At 42.6% G+C, this 13,345-nt stretch overlaps 1 protein-coding gene across 3 annotated transcripts in view; it reads left to right on the top strand.

Moving 5' to 3' along the window:
- The window catches only part of MXI1 (MAX interactor 1, dimerization protein), a 90,603-nt gene that overhangs the window by 65,837 nt on the left and 11,421 nt on the right, over positions 1 to 13,345 (top strand). The gene's annotated exons all lie outside the window — the stretch shown is intronic.

Genomic DNA, 13,345 nt, shown 5'->3' with positions numbered 1-13,345 from the left:
CCTAAAGATATTTGCAAATACTTATCAGACATCAACTGTGTGTTAGGCACTGGGAATTGGATGAAAGAAGCAGAAGTCCTGGACCCTGTTTTGGAGAGTGTACAGTCTAAGTAGGTAGAAGACAAAGGGTACTATTATAAAGCCCCTATGTGCAGTGTATAATTAAATGCTAAGTTGTGTGTGTCCTGGATGGAAGTTGAGGTAAACTCATTGCAGGGAGTTATCGTGGACTGAAGATAGTATGAACAGCTTAGTCATGAATGAACCTGTGATGGGCATGGTTCTTTGTAGCTTGCCAAAATTGGTTTTAGCATATTTTCAGTAGGTTTGAGGGGGCTTTCAGGAAAAATGCTTCATCTGAATCTTTGTTTTTTTAGTCATTAAGTTTGCCAGTTATTCTGGGGTCAAAGGAAATTTGCAGTTTTTGGCATAGATAATATAGATAAGAGCCCAAGAGTACATTTAGAAAATGTGATACAGCCTTCGTACTCCTTTAATTTATAGTAGCTTTCCCAGTGTGTCTCGGTGATAGCTAAAATACAGGGTCCTTTTCATGACTGTGCCTCTCCTATGAAGGACTGCTCACTGTGCTGCTCCATCTTTGTGTAGTGGTAGTGTTGGTGAATGTTCCTTTACTGTCTTGTGAAAACAGCCAAAAACTTCAGTTGGGACAGATCAGTCTGCACAGCTCCTGGGAAAATAAGGATAGCTGGAAATTCTTTTCCTTGGTGCTCCAGAAAGTCTTAGATTCCATTCTGGAGTACTGTTGTAGATGTTAATTTTAATCTACAAAGACCTAGATGATAAAGAGCCTAGTAATTTCTGAAATCGTGTACTTCTGCTTATACCTCATTTTATTTGAGTGCTTCTCAGATTATCCTTTAAAAAAGAACCCAAACAAGATGGTTGCAGGGAGGTGCTAGCATTGTGGTGTAGCGGGTTAAGCCAGTGATGCTTGAAACTCCAGCATCCCAAATCAGAGGGCTGGTTTGAATCCTGGCTGCTTTGCTTCTCCTCAGTTCCCAACTGATGCACCACAGAAAACAGCAGAAGAGGGCCCAGTACAAGGGGTCCTTCCCACCACGTGGGAGACTGAGATGTAGCTCTGGCTGCTGGCTTCAGCCTGGCCCCACCTTGGTTGTTGCACTCATTTGCAGATGAACAGTCTTTCTCTCTAGCTCTAACTCTGTCTCTCTCACTCTGCCTTTCAAGTAAAATTTTTTTCTTTTCAAGGATGATTGGAGCCAGCGCTGTGGCTTAGCAGGTGAAGCTGCAGCCTGCAGTGCCAGCATCCTTTATGGGTGCCAGTCCTGGCTGCTCCACTTCCGATCCAGCTCCTCTGCTAATGTGCCTGGGAAAGCAGTCGAGAATGGGCCAAGTCCTTGGGCTCCTGCACTGACATGGGGGACCCAGAAGAAGCTGCAGGCTCCTGGCTTCAGATCAGCCCAGCTCCAGCTGTTGCGGCCATTTGGAGAGAGAACCAGTGGATGGAAGACCTCTCTCTCTGTCTCTACATCTGCCTCTCTGTAACTCTGCCTTTCAAATAAATGTCTTTAAAAAAAATTACCCCTCCTGGCCGGTGCCGTGGCTCAACAGGCTAATCCTCTGCCTTGCGGCGCCGGCACACCGGGTTCTAGTCCCGGTTGGGGTGCCGGATTCTATCCCGTTTACCCCTCTTCCAGGCCAGCTCTCTGCTATAGCCCGGGAAGGCAGTGGAGGATGGCCCAAGTGCTTGGGCCCTGCACCAACATGGGAAACCAGGAGAAGCACCTGGCTCCTGGCTTCGGATCAGCACGATGCGCCGGCCGCAGAGGCCATTGGAGGGTGAACCAATGGCAAAAAGGAAGACCTTTCTCTCTGTCTCTCTCTCACTATCCACTCTGCCTGTCAAAAAAAAAAAAAAAAAAAAAATTACCCCTCCTAAAAATTGAAATCACACAATCCCACCATCTTTAAAAAAAAAAAAAAAGGGTGATTACATGGGAAGTCTTATCTTTTAAAACTTTCGGTTGGCACCGCAGCTCGCTTGACTAATCCTCCACCTGTGGTGCTGGCACCCCGGGTTCTGGTCCTGGTTGCTCCTCTTCCAGTCCAGCTCTCTGCTATGGCCCGGGAGGCCGGTGGAGGATGGCCCAGGTGCTTGGGCCCTGCACCTGCGTGGGAGACTGGGGGTAGGGGGAGGCACCTGGCTCCTGGCTTCAGATCGGCAGCGCGCCGGCCGTGGTGGCCATTTGGGGGGTGAACCAGTGGAGGGAAGACCTGTCTCTCTCTCTAACTCTTCCTGTCAAAAAAAAAAAAAAAATTTTTTTTTTTTTTAAAACTTTCTGCCTACTCTAGGGTATCAGATTTTTTTTTTATTTTTAAAAATTTCATCCCTCATCCTGTTTCTTTGAGCTTCCCTAAAAACTGAAATTGAGGGGTGGATGTTTGGTCTCATGGTTAAAATGCCAGTATCCTATTTTGGAGTGCCTAGGCTTGATACCCAACTCTGCTCCTGCCTCCAGCTTCCTGCTAATGTAGACCAAGAGATAGTGGTGATGGCTCAAGTAATTGGATGACTGTTGCCCACATGGGAGACCTGCATTGAGTTCTGGGTCCCCAACTTGGGCCATGTTGTGGGCATTTGAGAAGTGAGCCAATGGATAGAAGCTGTGTGTGTGTGTTATGTGTCTGCCTGCCATTCTCTCGGCTCCCCTCATTTCCCTTGCCTCTCAAAATAATTTTTAAAAACAACTAAAGTTGATAAAAGTATTTTAAGTCATAACACAGATCTTATTTTTCATAGAATGCCTTATTTCCCAATATTTTTATCCTGAAGTAATTACAGCAAAGCTGTCTTTGAAATAACCTGAAATTAAATGAGAAAGATACAGGCTTTCTCATCTGGAAAGGCAATGGCTCAATTAGGATAAGAGGGAGATATGGAAATTAAGAAAAAGTACACTTAGATTTCTTTACCAAAATCATAATCACTAAAATTAGGAAGCGTGGTCCCCTTTGAAGCTTGAAGGAGAAATAGGAAAAAAAAAAAAAAAGCCCTACTTAATACAATACAGGTAGAAGGGACTTACTATTACTCTAATAAAAAAGGAAAAGAAAATCAAACCAAGTTTAGTTCAGTTCTTTGATAATGTTGCTAATTAGGCTTAGTAAGAACATGTATGTTTCTGTAATATATAGGTCCTTGTCATGCAGGACAGCCATCAGTTTTCCTCAGCCATTCATTAATGTCACTGAAAGAAGAACTCTGGCATCCGGACTATTGGTATAACCAGTTGTGGCATTTAGCTCTGTAATTGTAATGTCCATATGATTTTTCTGTCTTGATTCTCTTTATTCTACCCTGATTCACAATAATTCCTTTACAGAACAGCTTGTCTTTAGCAAAGCTGTAAAAAAAAAAAAAAAAAGAAAAAAGAAAAAAAATCCAGTCTCCTAAGCAAGACTCTTTTTAAATAGAAATTCCTTCTCTGCAGTTAAAACATTTGTAAACATAACACAATCTAGACAGAGCTGAACGACTTTGCAAAACTACTGTTTTGGTGACAGAGAAGACAATTTGATGTTACTGATTTCTTAGAACTCTGGAGTATATTTCTACATGTATTAAGTGAGATTAATGAGGGAGTGTGGGTTTGCTGTCTTGCAGTGTTCAAGAAATATTGGTGTTTTTAGAAGAATATATTGAGGGGCCGGTGCCGGGGCTCACTTGGCTAATCCTCCACCTGCGGCGCCGGCATCCCATATGGGCACCGGGTTCTAGTCCCTGTTGCTCCTCTTCCAGTCCAGCTCTCTGCTATGGCCCGGGAAGGCAGTGGAAGATGGCCCTGGTGATTGGGCGCCTGCACCCGCATGGGAGACCAGGAGGAAGCACCTGGCTCCTGGCTTCCGATTGGTACAGCACCGGCTGTAGCGGCCATTTGGGGGTGAATCAATGGAAGGAAGACCTTTCTCTCTGTCTGTCTTTCTCACTGTCTAACTCTACCTGTCAAGTAAGTTAAAAAAAAAAAAAGTATATTGAATATATATTGGGTCTTGTTTCTTACCATTTCAAAGGATGTTCTTATATCTTTTGTTCTGTGAGATGTGAGTTGTTGGCGATCCTGAAAGATGTTTCAGGACTTTGATCCTGTAGGATCTGGAAGGAAAGGAAGCCAGGGTTGGCACACTTAAACTCCAGACTCTACTGGCTTCTTTAGTTGGAACACTGGTCGTTGTGTTCTTGTTAACAGAATATACTCAGGCAAGAGAGCCACACAGCCTGCCCTGCAGAACAGTCAGGATTTTTACTGATAGTGGTAACAAAAGTGGAACATGTTCCCTCAACCTGGGTCTCCCTTCTCAAGTCCATGGAACTATATATAAAATTTCAGGGATGCTTTCCTGACCTATTGATGCAATCAAAGTACGAACTTACTTGTTAATTAAAAAAATCAGTACAAAGGAAAAAGTGTAACAGCACTGGTGTAGCAGTCTCTGGTCAGAAATCTGTGATGTATCCAGCTGCAATCATATAAATACTCAAGCTATGTTTCCTCACTCATTTGATCTTTTCTGGCTTTTCCAGAGAAGAATAAAACTAAGATTTAGGCAAATAAAAATAGAAGTCAGCCACATAGTTGCAACATAGTCATAACTTGAACCCAGTCTTTTACTTGATAAAAATTTACCTTGTAGGAGATCAGTTGTAATTGTTGTTAATCTATTGAACGCCTCTCCCTTTTCAGAAGGGTTTTAAAGGGTAAAGTAGCTCTTAAGGCATGTTCACTTTCTACCTGCCTGTAAGTGCTCAGCTGTCAGTTCACTAATACAACCTGAAATCATTTCTGCTGTATCAGAGGAGAGCATGCCAGGTGTTGTGTTATGTTAGGCTGCCTCCTAAAGTAACTCTCAAACTACTCTCAGTTGAGCCTATTGTGGTCAGGATAATGAAAGACAAAGCCCAAAGTAATTTAGAAATAAAAAGTATACGAAAATATTAACTCTCTGTCATTATCAGGCCATGCCATATTTTAAATTCTGTGAATTTTGTTTTTCCAGAGGTTCCAAATGGCCTGTGACTGCCTCAGGGTTATTCACAATAATCCCCTTCCCTCCCTCCGACCCCCAACACACAACACACAGAGCCAACTATTGCTCCTTGTTACCCCCTTCCTGCCCCAATTCTATTCCTCTTCTCACCAAAAAAAATCAAACAACTAAAAACCCTGTATCTTGATTTTGGGAAAATTGTGCAGAAATTGGACTTTAAAAATAATTCCTGGCTGGCCTAACGGAATGGGCAGATGTCCAGCAATGCCAAACCATCTGCCATCTGCCAGTAGAAAGCATGGTTACCACTTTTAATCATTTAGTTCACCATTTCAAGGTACTCTTACTCAGTACAAATTGTGAATATTGACCTTCCAGGATGCATTAATTCTTAGGCCAGAGTGTTCTTGTTCCATTTCATAAAACACATCTTTACCCCTAAGTGAATACACCCCTTTGAAATGAGCCATTATACTAATCAGATCTGATTAGTGGGGCCATTTTTAAAGGCACTTTGCCATTTTCATTTTGTGTTGTTAAATGAACAGTTACATTATAAAGCATTCTTCAAGGGTGCTGTTTGTGCTATGTATGATCACCACTTTATTAGAGATTGGTAACAGTATTTCTTCATTTCCTTCTGCCATCTTGGACAATAATCTGTTATAATAAAACAGTCAAACTAGGCTTTGGGTAGAAGTGACACTGTGAAAGCTAAACTCTTGTAGAAGAATTTTTATTGTGTGTATTTTGCTTATAAAACTAGCATAATGTCTTACAGAATGTTATCACTGTGTCTGAAATCTGACTTGCCAGCACGTAGGAAGTTTGTTTTGGTTTCAAAATGTACTTTACCCCATGGTGGCTGGCAGGGTACAATACTATTGACATCACTGTGTTTCAAATAGAAAATTAACAAGTAGCTACTGTTGTGGTTGCAGATCGCCTTCCCAGTCCCTGTGAGAGAATGCTTTTTCTTTTGGACAGCAACACTTCTCAGCCCCTTGGTACCACTAAATCAGCCAGCGGGGGCTGCCAGAACAGGGATGAACACCAACAAAAGGCTGAAGAGTAGAAAAACTTAATAAGGCAAAAATCTTTAACCAGTTCCCAAATCAATGTGAAAGATTTTTTTTTAAATGCTCCTACCCACAGTTAAGTTTTGTCAGCAGTCCAGGTTCAGAGCCTGATCGCTCTAGAGAAGAGTAACCTTTCCTTCCACTCAGGCCCCTGGAGAGTTGCCAAAAGAAAATAAGCTATTTTGTATTTAGAACAAATTGCCACTGTTTTCTCCAGTGATGCAGCCCTATTTCCCAGACTTGTAAAACTTGGAATACAGAAAGTTCTTGTGTGACCAAAGAAATATGGTGAATGAATAAGTTAAAAAAAAAAAAGTCCTTACAAGCAGATAAGAGGGGGAGATGTATGCATAGAAACAAAGTTTATCCTAGAATGGACAGTAAATGAGAAATTTCTGTTAAATCACTTTGGAGATTGGGTTCCTTGTGGAAGTTTCCTTGAAGAATCTTTGACTCTGTAATAAGAGCTTTCTCCCTCCCCACACACCTCCCCTGTGCGCCCCCCCCCCCCATCCCAGAAGAAGCTGTCAGAAGTGAAGTCTTCCTTAGAGAGAATGCAGGATAATGACAAAAATAGTTGTTCATGTGTTCTGCACTACAGTCTTCAACAGTCAGTCCAGGCATCTTGTAAACCTGTGCCTAGCTAGTTCCTCATTTGTCAGATGGGATAAAAACTATTAATTTTTGTTTCTGTCTTGCATTGTGGAGTATTTCTTTTTAGACTTTTTCCTTGAATACTTGGGTTTTCCTAATTCTTTCTTTTCTATTTTCTCTGTACTGATTGCCTTCCTGACATTATATTTGGGATCACTATTTCTTGTACAACAACTGAAACAGAGGCCAAACTTAAATTACTTTTAAGTTAGGTAAGATTTTCTACTTGCTAAGAGATCTGTTAATAAGGTCAGAAAGTTGAAATTGGTGATGTAAAAAAATTTGATTTGAATTTCATTTGGCATTGTTGTCTTAGTCTTCCATCACTGTAAATAGTTTGATAAAGTCAATCTGTTACAATGCCCTCTACCTCACTATTTTTTGTAAAAATTTATTGATTTATTTGAAAGGCAGAGTTACAGAGAGAGAAGTACAGAAGTGAGAGAGATCTTCCATCTGCTGGTTCACTCCAAATGGCTGCAATGGCCAGGGTTGGGCCAGGCAAAAAGCCAGGAGCCCAGAGTTCCGTCTGAGTCTCTGTCATGGGTGGCAGAGGCCCAAGCACTTGGGCCATCTGCTGCTTTCCCAAGCACATGAACAGAAAGCTGAGCAGCGGTTTGGTATGGGATGCTGGCTTTGCAAGTAGTGACTTAAACCACTGCACCACAACACCAGCACCTCAACTTCACTATTAAAAGAAAGGTTGACTCTAACCAACATTTAGGTTGGAGACTGTTGGTTACTTTATGTGTAGACAGCTATGCTGGGATATATCTCAACATTCAGTGCACCAAAAAAAAAATATATATATATATAATATATATATAAATATATAATATGTATATACATATATATATATATATATATATATATATATATATATATATATATATAGAATTCTGGCAGTCATAGGCAAATGTCTGGCCTGGCAAGTGAATAAACTGTATTGATTGATACATTAACTGTGGTGAGTTAAAAAGCATCGGGGCCGGTGCCGCGGCTCACTAGGCTAATCCTCCGCCTGCAGCGCCAGCACCCGGGTTCTAGTCCCGGTTGGGGCACTGGATTCTGTTCCAGTTGCTCCTCTTCCAGGCCAGCTCTCTGCTGTGGCCCGGGAAGGCAGTGGAGGATGGCCCAAGTGCTTGGGCCCTGCACCCGCATGGGAGACAGGAGGAAGCACCCTGGCTCCTGGCTTCGGATCAGCGCAGCATGCCAGACGTAACGGCCATTTGGGCGGTGAACCAACAGAGGGAAGACCTTTCTCTCTGTCTCTCTCTCTCTCTCACTGTCTAACTCTGCTTGTCAAAATAAATAAATAAATAAATAGCATTGGAAATAACCACTAGAAATCATGTTATATATTTCATTTTAAAAGTTATATATTTACTTGCAAGGTGGAGTGACAGAGAGATGGAGGAATGTAGAAAGAGATCTCGCATCCTCTGTTTCACTCCCCAAATGCCCACAACAGCTGGGTTTGGCCCAAGCTAACTCCTGGAGCCAGGAACTCCATCCAGGTCTTCCATGTGGTAACAGGAACCCAAGTACTTGAGGCCTCATCTGCTGCCTCCAGGCCATGCAGTAGCAGGGAGCTGGACTGGACGCAGAGGTGAGGCTTGATCCCAGCACTCCAGTATGGGATGCAGGCACTCCAAGTGGCAGCTTAACCCTCTGCGCCACATCTGCCTCATGCTATGTCTCTTCTCCACACTGTGCCATTTTGTTTGGTGTTGTAAAAACTGAAATGACTAAAAGTATGAATTCAACCTCAATTAAGATATAGTGTCTTTAGTGTAAAATTAAGTATCATCTCATAAATAAATAATAAATAAATAAAATTAAGTATGGCAAGGAAGGTCGCATGGAATAAACAGTAGTTTGAGGGCTAAATAATGACGTGGATGCCCATTGGGTGGACAGTGGAGAAATGGGCATTCTAAGTAGAGAATTGGCAAGTATAAAAAAACATTTGGGGTTGGGTGTTGAGCCCAGTGGTTGACACTGGTTAAGATACCTCCATCCCATACCTATCCATGGATTTGATACTTGGCCCTGGCTCCTGACTCCAGCTTCCAGCTAATGCGGCCCTGGGAGGCAGTGGTGATGGCTCATGTCATTGGGTTCCTGCCACCCACAGGGAGGCCTGGATTGAATTCCAGCTTCCTGGCTTCTACCCCCTCCCAGTCCCAGCTGTTGAAGACATTTGGAGAGTGAACCAGCAGGTGGGGGAGTGCACTCACTCTCACTCTCTCTCAAATTAAAAATAAAATTGATTGTGAAAGACGTTGGCAAGAGTATGAGTAGTGAGAAATGAGGCTAAAATAATAGGCAAAGGGCCAAATAATAGTCCTCCAACAGGAAAAATTACAAGTGGGAGCTTCTAAAATCTTTACGGCATCTTGCTCAGTGGCTTATAGGGCAGGACTCATTGTTTACTGATGATCATTGTTACTGAGTGGCACTTCATGCTCTTCATATCTGAGTTGTAAAGGCTAAATAAAATTTCAGCCTACATAAAATCTGTGTAGTTTGAGACACAGTGTTGTCATTGCTGATTTATTTATTTAAAGACTGTGAAAGGCAGAGTTACAGAGAGGCAGAGGCAGCAAGACAGAGAGACAGGTTTTCCATCTGCTGGTTCACTTCCAAGATGGCCGCAATGGCCAGAGCTGTGCCAATCTGAAGCCAGGAGCCAGGAGCTTCTTCTGGGTCTCCCATGTGGGTGCAGGGGCCCAAGGATGTGGGCCATCTTCCACTGCTCTCCCAGGCCACAACAGAGAGCTGGATTGGAAGTGGAGCAGCTGGGACTAGAACCGTTACCCATATGGGATGCCGGCACTGCAGGCAGCGGCTTTACCCACTATGCCACAGCACCAGCCCCCACTGATTTATTTATTTATCTAATTTGTCATCACTGATTTATTAAGTATGGGGGCACTTTATTTATTTAAGGTTTTTGTATTTATTTGAAAGCATTAGAAGGAGAGACACACAGAGATACCTTCCATTCACTAGTTGATTTTCCAGATGGCTGCAATGGCCAGGATAGAGCCAGATGGAAGCCAGCAGCCAGGAACTGGTCTCCCACATGGGTGGAAGGGGACCCAAACACTTCAGCCATCTTCCGCTACTTTTTTCAGGTCATTAGCAGGGATCTGGATCGAAGTGGAACAGCTGGAACTCAAACCAGTTGCTCATATGGGATGCCAGCATTGCAGGCGGTGGCTTTACACACTGTGCCACAATGATGGCCTCATATGAGAGCACTTTAGAAAGTTTGTAGGGGGCCCAGCGCCATGGTGTAGTGCGTAAAACCAGGTAAAGGAATGATTAATAGCAGTTAATAGAAAATAATATTCTTTCTTGGGGGCTGGCGCTGTGGTGTAGCAGGTAAAGCCACAGCCTGCAGTGCCGGCATCCCATATGGGTGCTGGTTTAAGTCCCGGCTGCTCCACTTCTGATACAGCTCTGTGGAATGGCCTGAGAAAGCAGTAGAAGATGGCCCAAGAGCTTGGGCCTCTGCAACCACATGGAAGACCTGGAGAAAGTTCCTGGCTCCTAGTTCTGGACTGGTGCAGCTCTGGCTGTCCCCGCCATCTGGGGAGTGAACCATCAGATGGAAGACCTCTCTCTTTCTGCCTCTGCCTCTCGGTAGCTCTGCCTTTCAATTAAATAAATAAGTCTTTAAAAAAAGCAAAAGAAAAAATAAAGGTTGTTGGAAAAATGGAATTAAAAATTTAGGGATGGGTGTTTGGCATGTAGTGATTAAGATACAATTTAGGGGTGTCCACATCCCAAATTGGAGTGCTGGGTTTGAATCCTGGTTCTATTCTGATTCCAGCATCTTGCTAAAATGCACCCTGGGAAGCAGCACATGATGGTTCAAGTAGTTGGATCCCTGCCACCCACATAAAAGACATGGATTGAGTTCTGGGCTCCTGTCTTTGGCCTGGCCCAGCCCTACCTGTTTTCATCATTTGGGGAGTAAACCAGCAGATGGAGGATCTCAACTCTCTATCTGCTTTTCAAATTAAATGAACTTTAAAAAACAAAAGATGCTTTTTTGGTGCAAAAACTGGAATCCATGCAGTTTTAAAAATAATGTGTATTTTCCATGATTAAAAAATATTTTATTTATTTGAAATAGAGCAGTAGAGCCAGAAAGAGAGGTCTTCCATCCACTGGTTCACTCCCCAAATGACTGCAATGGCCAGAGCTGAGCTGATCCGAAGCTAAGAGTCAGGATTTTCTTCCAGATCTACCACACGGGTGCAGGGGCCTTCTACTGCTTTCCCAGGCCATAGCAGAGAGCTGGATTGGAAGAGCAGCAGCCAGGACTTGAACCAGCATCCATATGGGATGCAGCACTGCAGGCTGCGGCTTTAATCTACTGCACCACAGCACCGGCCCCTCCATGAACTTTTTGAAGATCTCTGTACTCAAGTATCTCTCCCTCTTTGTTTCCCCGTGTCCCTCAATCTTTCCCTCTTATCCTTTCCTGTCCTTTCTTCCTTCTCTAAAATTGAGATGTGATCTCAGCCATGAATCAGAAATGATGTTCTCAAGTTTCAAGGATTAATAGTATCTGTAGTAATTAGCTCTAGCAATTTGAAGATAGATTCCTGAAGTTCTGTGGAAAGTCTGGAATTTAGATGAAATGTGAAATTTATTTGAAGCTTCTCTTATTTAAAAGTTCATTGTGTGGCCGGCGTTGTGGCTCAATTGGCTAATCCTCCGCCTGCGGCGCCGGCACCCCAGGTTCTAGTCCCGGTTGGGGTGCCAGGTACTAGTCCTGGTTGCTCCTCTTCCAGTCCAGCTCTCTGCTGTGGCCCAGGAGGTCAGCGGAGGATGGCCCAAGTGCTTGGGTCCCTGCACCTGCATGGGAGACTGGGAGGAAACACCCGGCTCCTGGCTTCGGATTAGCACAGCGCCAGCCATAGCGGCCATTAGGGGAGTGAACCAACGGAAGGAAGACCTTTTTTTCTCTCACTCACTGTCTATAACTCTCTCTCTCTCACTGTCTAACTCTGCCAAAAAAAAAAAAAAAGTACATTTTGCAGTATCTATGCTTCCTTATATAAAAGAATATTTTCTTACTAATCTTTAAGAAAATGATAGCTTCTGGAAAATATCTGGGTAACCATATTTAACCTTTTGGCATCAGATATCCTGTGTATCTGTGTTAACTCAGTGTTAAGTGCACCTTATGGCTACACATAGCTTGCCCTAAGAATACATAGATTTTATTGAGAGAAAGTTTTAAAAAGTTTTCCAAGATTGAGTATCATATATCCCAACTGATTTGATTTTTTATGTAGGTGAGCCCTTTCATGCAGCAGTTGACAGTATGACAGAATAATTTGTGTTATATATGGTATTATATGATTTGCAATCTCATTATAAAACTTGGTGTTCCTATTATTTTACAAGGTACCAATTCAGAGGAATATTAAATGAAAACAATTTCTTTTTGCAAAGTGCGAAGAGGGTCCTAGCTATTAAGTTTTGATTTATGTCATGGAGTCCTGAGACTGCCACAATCATATCTGACACTAGGGAGATTGCTACTTGCCAAATTACTACCTGGGAGTTCATAGTCTGCTTGTTTTTTGTGAAACAGATAATAGAAACAGTTGTAGGTAAAACGAAATTATCATGCCATTTTATAGGAAAAGATTGTCTAACTTTTGTATTTCAAAAACAAAATAAGCTGAACAACAGAATATGATCATAGATGTTTTAGTAAATGAAATTAATGAGCAACAATGTGTTTGATATATCTGGGTCCATCTTAAATGCCATTTTTTAATATGAAAAGTTAGCAGATTTTTTTTCCTTGGTAGCGTTGGAGATTTTTCTGAAAATTCTCAACAGATTAAATTTTGGGAAAACCTTTGAATGTAGACTGTGTGGGATTATGCAGCTAGCTGCTGTCATGTGCGGGAGTGTGTGTGGGGGTTGGGAAACCTGGCCACCAGCCACTGCAGCTTTGAAGTATGTGGCTCATGGGAGAACTCGAAGTCCATTGCATAACATTAAACAGAAGAAAATACAAGCCCTGTGCCTATCACTTGATTTGTTTTCCATTTTGATTTAGTTAGTTGGCAAAGTCTTGGGATCCTGTAGTGGAGGAATGAAAGACAAGCCAGTTCCAGTGAAGGACCATGCCTCCAAGGGCACCAGCCAGTGGATGGTTTGTAGGGCTGGGCAGGGGTTACATTTCTTATTGTTAGGCGAGGGGATTAGAGTTTTGAAAGACAACTTGAAAAACACCATTATGTGATACTTGCAGGTTTTTTTTCCTGACAGAGCATTCTTTTCCTCACAAGTATGGGCTGTTTGTGTGTGATATGCCTATGCTTGAAAATATCACAGCTACTTGGAGGGACTATTTTTCTAGCAAAATCATTTCCCTCCATCTTCTGTGGTATTTCAGTTTGGCAGCAAAGTTTACAGGGTTTGAAATCAAAAGCAGCATTGGTTTCTTCAGGGAAAAATGATCCCAATCTACCAAAATAAAAGCCAAACAGACCCTAATTGTTCTTTTTCCCACATGGGGCTTACCCTTTTTGAAGGTGTGG

This window comes from Lepus europaeus, chromosome 17 (assembly GCF_033115175.1).
Source record: "Lepus europaeus isolate LE1 chromosome 17, mLepTim1.pri, whole genome shotgun sequence".
NCBI classification, from domain to species: domain Eukaryota; kingdom Metazoa; phylum Chordata; class Mammalia; order Lagomorpha; family Leporidae; genus Lepus; species Lepus europaeus.
The sequence above is the reverse complement of the archived record's forward strand: the minus strand, read 5'-3'. Positions and strand labels throughout refer to the sequence as shown.